Source organism: Zingiber officinale, chromosome 3A (genome assembly GCF_018446385.1).
Source record: "Zingiber officinale cultivar Zhangliang chromosome 3A, Zo_v1.1, whole genome shotgun sequence".
In the NCBI taxonomy this organism is placed as follows: domain Eukaryota; kingdom Viridiplantae; phylum Streptophyta; class Magnoliopsida; order Zingiberales; family Zingiberaceae; genus Zingiber; species Zingiber officinale.
Genome location: NC_055990.1, coordinates 74,576,131 through 74,582,657, shown reverse-complemented (window position 1 = coordinate 74,582,657; position 6,527 = coordinate 74,576,131). Strand labels below are relative to the sequence as shown.

At 37.9% G+C, this 6,527-nt stretch overlaps 1 non-coding gene across 1 annotated transcript; it reads right to left on the bottom strand.

The window, feature by feature from the left end:
* Positions 1–4,549: 4,549 nt before the first annotated feature.
* LOC122054310 lies at positions 4,550–4,655 on the bottom strand. The gene has a single exon (XR_006132638.1). It is a non-coding gene; the product is annotated as a small nucleolar RNA R71 (small nucleolar RNA).
* Positions 4,656–6,527: the final 1,872 nt, after the last annotated feature.

The window sequence follows — 6,527 nt, the reverse complement described above, 5'->3', positions numbered from 1 at the left end:
AGAGTATGATGGTCCCCTATTGATCGGACCAATAAAACTAAATCGGTCATCTACTAACTAATCAAGAATACCTTAATCCTCTACAAGCAACTAAGGTAAATCGATCCACGACTACCCAAATCAACAAGTGTAAATTAGACTTCTTCTGACCGATGTAACAAGAGTAAATCAATTATCTACTAATGAAATTAACTAAGATACAAATGGTATTCTACTGGCTAAGTCAACATGAATATGTATATACTATCCACTACCCAGCTAATAATAGCAGAGGTTGGTATGTGCCCCCATCTCCTAACCAACTAGCAGTAACAAAAGCTAAAACTACTGGTGGTATGATATGAAAAATCACCAGAGACTATAATCCTTTATCTCTATTAAAGTTGACCAAGATCAGTGGCTAACCTATCACATGTAATATGTGTTACAACAACCAGACAGGTACTAAATAAACAGTGCTAATACATGTCATAACTATCATAGTCAACAATGCATACACTAACAGAAGTATATGATAACAATATACCAACATACCTCCTATAGCTTGGAGATGTCCTGCTGCTACCTGTTCCCAAAACTCGAAAAGTCACATCGAGAAAACTAAAATAAGAAATCTGAAACACGGGATAAAAGACTCGTAAACCTCGCTCTGATACCCAATAAATTGGTATCAGATAAATCTCAAAATCCATAACACGATATACGAACAAGTATCGCCAACCGTGCTCTGATACCAAATAAATTGTCACGCCCCGGGGGAATCTCTGTTTGAAGAAATTTCGACAAAATCTCCCCTGTACGGGTGATAATCTGAACCATTTCTACAGACACAATATACCTCAGCCACATGCGGCTGGAATATACACACAACCACGCAGTTTAAATGCAGCCTACTAGGTTGATACAATAAAAATATAACCACGCAGTTATATGTAAAACTAACAGCCCACTCGGCTGTACCAGAACCAAACACAGCAGAAATACAATGGACAACACATACAAACTTAAAACGAAGATTGCTAGCCGGCTAGGTTTACAACACACAAGAAAACAACACTCTAGAAACAAAAACGGAACACAAATGCTAAATACACAAATCTCATATACCAAAATAGAAATAAACAAAAGCAAAGACAGGTCTTTTGATGTGACGTGGGGACCGGCAGGCAGGATACTCCAAGTGACACCATAAACAACCTGGTACCTGAAAAAGATAGTGTCTATGGGGGTGAGTTCAACAACTCAGCAGATACCTAGTTGACATGTATAGTAAACTATAACGAATGGTAATAACTATGGAGTACAGTCTCCTGGACAAAAGCTGGAAATGCACAATAGAAAAGGCTGAAGAGAACTGTACTCACCAGGGCCTCCTATCAGAATAGTAAGGTCATCAGACCGAGAGTATCATAAATCCTGTATGCATGTTAAACATATGCATCCATCCAAATGCAGCATATAAGTGCAACAAACACAATTAGTAAATACATCAATGCATATGATGCCAATGACATGGTCACCCCTGACACCAGTCAGCCATCTCACACACGATGGTGAGACCGAGTGGGTAGGGTTGTGACAACCGTGCACTCTGCCATCACTGCTCCTGATGAGTGACCGAGTGGATGAGATGCTGTCGGAGTACACCTATCCTCCTACCCCAAATCATAAGTGGGGGAGCATAATGCTCTCATCTCCCGGTACACGATGACGGGGAGGAATCTCTACCGGCTACCACGTTGCGTCGCACTACCCATGAGCGGACCAACGGAGCCTAAGAAAGTCCAACCGTCTACCGGCTACCACGCTGCTACACTAAACCAGCGAAGCCAAATAGAGCAGAACTGTCTGTCGGCTACCACGCTGAGTCACCGGACCAGCGGAGCCTATTAGCATAACTGCCACACACCTGCCTGATATACCACTAACCAATGAGTGGTGGTGTGTGCAAATCTATGTAACTAGCGATGTGCTCAACAACAATGGAGCAGACTATCACACAACATGAAATTGATGTGCGTAGATTATATACACTTTTATACATATTTTGACGCACATTCACATACTTTGTACATGCTTTGTCTACATATTTTTGTACTTCCAGCTTTCCTCTTAGCATATTTACTCTTTTTGTTCGGAGATCTGCATTTGTGCAATTTTTATACACAGGAGTCGAATTTAGTGAAGATTTCATGTTCAAGGCCAAATCTGTAAGTAGAGCAAAGGAGGAAGGCATCATTCCTAAACCTCACACGCCATGCCATGGGGGGTTGCCCTGGCCGTGTGAAGATTTCTACCCATGTAGCTGAAACAGAGAAGGAAGTTGCCACAGCCGTGTGAACCTCACATGGTCGTGTCAAGATATGGAGCCAGCAGGAGTAGGTCGTGTGTAGTACACAGTCATATTAGCATTCCAGTGTTGAAGACTTACATGGCCGTGTAGATCTACACGGCCTTTTAAGGTTTCTAGAAGAGAAGAATGACATGGCCGTGTAGATCTACACAGCCATGCGAAGATAGCAGATGCTGGGTGTGCCACGGCCGTGTCTCACACACGGTCATGTGAGTTGTGCAGAGAGGGAAGTGAGGCAGGCCGTGTGAACCTCACACGGCCGTGCCTCGGGGTCGTGTGTCGCCCAAACCTCACCTCTACATAAGCTTTCCTCCTTGATTTAAAAGGGGATCTTCTCCCCTTTGGGAAAAAGGAAGATTTGGTAATTCCTTCCATTCTTGGCTAGATTTTTGGGCGATCTAAGAAAAGATCTTCACCGATTTGACTCCAAGATCGAAGGATTGGATCCGAAGACCATTCTTCTCCGTAGATAAGTTTTCTTTCTCTCCTTTCTTGGATTTGAGGGTTTAGAAATGCTTGTAATATTTGTTTCTTTTGGATTCTTTCTTCGATTTATGGAGTATATATCTTGTTCTAGGATGGAGGGAGTATTTGTAAGGAAATCTTGATGTAAAACTCTTGTGGATATGCCAATTTTCCATTTATATGATTTTGTCCTGTTTTGTATCTATTTGATCTTGTGTGGAATGTTGTGATTGTGCTTAATTACCATGCTTGATTGAATGTTTGGATATCTTGTGAATCTTATAGAGGTAATTCTTCATTCGATTTTTGGAGGGATCTTCCTGACAGGAACATGCCCGTGTAAGGACGTTTGAGGGATTATCTAGAAGGGGAAATTAGGTATTTCAAGAGGGTAAGATAGATTTATGCATTAATTTTTATATCTTGATGGGTTGATGAGTGATGGATTCTTATGTTGATTTTCCGAGGGATGCTCGTGATAGGCAATCCCGTGTAAGGACAACATAGATTCATTCCTAATTGATCAATCTAGGTATAGATTTCAGTCCTAGGTCGGTTCTCTATTGCAAGAGAGAACCGACAACCTCCTACAAATGATGGATAATTGAGAAAAAGGATTTGGTAGATTGTTTACATTGAAGAACCTTACAAAGAAACCAAAACTCCTAGAATAACCCTTATCATTGCCTTTATTCTTGTTGCCTATTCTTTCATTCTTTTTTTTACTTTTCATAGTTACACCTAGACTTTGTTAATCCATTGATTTGTTGTCTAGCTAATTCGTTTGAGATATTCTTAGTGCTTATTCCAATCCCTGTGGATACGATAATCTTTTATATTACTTACGATATTTCCGTACACTTGCGGAGAGACAACAAATTTTTGGCGCGGTTGCCGGGGGCTGCGCTATAACATTAGGGATTATCAATTAAGTTAGACTAAACATAATTTTTCTTTTCTTTTCATTAGCATAATTGAAACTAATCTTTAGAATTCTGTTTTCATCATTTGCATATCTTTCTAATTCTTGACAATTCTTTTTGTTGCAATTCTAATTCTAATTCTAACTTTGCATTCTTGATTTCTAGTACTCTAATCTAACTTTTCTCTATTTTCTCTTTTGATCTAGTTTCTTTCATCTTTTCTTTTGTAAACATATCTTACAATCTTTAGCATATGAATTATTCTAGACATTTGTCTTTTTCCTTTTATCTTTTCTTTCTTGTTTTCATTATGCACTTTCTTTCTTGCAATTTAAATTCTGCATTTTCTTTCTTGCTTTTCATATTGCATTTTATTTCTTGTCTTTGATTCTTCATTTTATATTTTTTTCTTGAATATCCATGAGCACTAATATGTCAAGCAGACCCATGAGAAATTTTTCTACACCCTTTTTTGCAAGATTTTTATCTCCCATTATGCAACCTCAAATTGAAGTAGAAAGTTTTCAACTAGATCCAGAGTTAATTTTTATGATACAAAGTCACAAATTTGGAGGAGAAGTATCAAAAAGTCCTTATCTGCATCTTGAAACATTTTTAGAGATTTGTGATATGGTAAAATGTGAAGGAGTGTCAGCAGATGCAGTTCGATTGATGGCATTTCCTTTTAGTATCAAGGATAAAGCAAGGACTTAATTGGTTATATTCTCTCCATACTCAAAGCATCACAAGTTGGGAACAATTGGAGAAGCAATTTCTGAATCATTTTTCCCTCCAAGCAGAACAGTGTATATGAGGAATTGCATAACAAATTTTGCTCAGGCATATGGAGAATCATTGTTTGAAGCATGGGATAGATTCAAGAGTCTTTAAAGACAATGCCCTCATCATGGTTTTGAAAAATGGTTGATTCTGCACATATTCTATGGGGGAATTTCTTTTTCAAACAAGAGTATATTGGATTCATCAGCTGGAGGTTCTTTTATGGATAAAAGTGTAGATGAAGTATATACATTAATTAATCAAGTGACATTGAACCTCCATGAATGGTCGAATATAAATTGGATGAAATCTCCTTCAAACATTCAAGAAGTGCAAGCCATAAATGCTATAGATCCTATCAAACAAATTGTAACTCAACCATCTATGAGTTTTGAAAATCATAAGTCACAGAATGGGGAGTTCAAACATTTAGGGGCAAAGATTGAAAGTATTGTTTCAAATTGGTTTAAAGAAAATCCCTCTCCTTCGCAGACAAGATCTAGTGAAAAGTGTGATGATGTTGGGTTGAGAATTGAAAAAAATCATGAAGAACTTCTGAAGAAGGACATGTTTAGAATTGAGGAGAAGAACAATAGAAGACCACATGAACTCAGTTCCATTATTCATGGAGGTTCCCAAATGCCACAAGTTCCTTTCCCTCAATGATTGATCATACCAACACTAGATAAGCAAGTTGAATCTCCTCCACAAGCTAAAAGGGAATATGAGAAATTAGAAGTACCTTTCCCAAGACCTTCACTAAGGGTTCCTTTTCCACAAAGGTTAGTGGGGGTCAATGAGAACTATGACTTTAAAAAATTCTGTGACACTGGTAAGGTTGAGTGTAGATTTTTGAATTTGTATAAAGATGAAGACTCTTCAGATGAGGATTGTGAAGATAATGCAGTTGTAAATAAGTTTTCAGATCTACCTCCAAATTTTACAGGGTGTTGTAGTGACATTAAATTTTCAGATGATGAATGTGATGTGGTAGATCAATTTAAAACTACAAGTGAAGTTATTGATCCTCCTATAGTTGATTCTCCTATTGAGGATATTGATGTGGGTTTGTTTTTTGATGTTTGTGTTGATGATGTTCATATGGAACAATGTGTAGGGAGCTGTGTTGTGGAAGCAGCATCTCAAGAATCACCTCCTTTGTCAACATAATCCTTAGATGTTGTAAGAGTTGCATGGATTGAGCATGTTGTGGATCAATGTGTAGGGACTCATGTAGATATGATTGAGTCTCAAGAATCACCATCTTTGATATCACCAACATCTGAGCCTGAGCCAGAACCATCATTTGATTCAGAGGAAATCACATCCACATGTTTATAAATATTAGGTATTTCTTAGCAAAGCACGGTTAGTACTTCTGGTGATCTTTTGGAAAATTTTATAAAGGTACCTATCATTGACTTTGTTGGATGTGATTCAGTTTTTATTTCTTATTCTGCTTATCTTAATATAGTTATGGCTCTATCTTATCTAATATGTTTGTGGGAGATTTGTACTTTCTTTGCATGTGTAGATTTCACTTGGGCTAATGATTAGAAGCTCAATCTGAACCGTCTTCGACCACCTGAAAAAACTTTTAAGAAGACGAAGATGGAGAGAGTTATACTTTACTTTGTAGCTCCATTGATGAAAGCTCTCTCCATAACAAGAACCCCTGGTAGGAGGGTTCTAAAATATCTTACCCCTCCAAGAGCGAGATTTAGATGAATGTAATGAGGTGGTCGAGCTAATGACCTTAAACAAGCGCTTCTTGGGAGGCAACCCAAGTTCATTTTCCTTATTTTCTTTTATGTCTTTAGTTCTGAGTTTATAATAAACATGTATCCTCTACTTAATTTTTCTTGTCTTTCTTATTGTTGTAGAATTCAAAATTGTGGAGGAATGTGAGTATTGGATGGAGGAGTATCTTTAAAAACATGAATGTCAACCATTTGGGGCTCATCACTTGGTAACTTCTCTTAAAATCTCCTCCACATTGTTTTTAG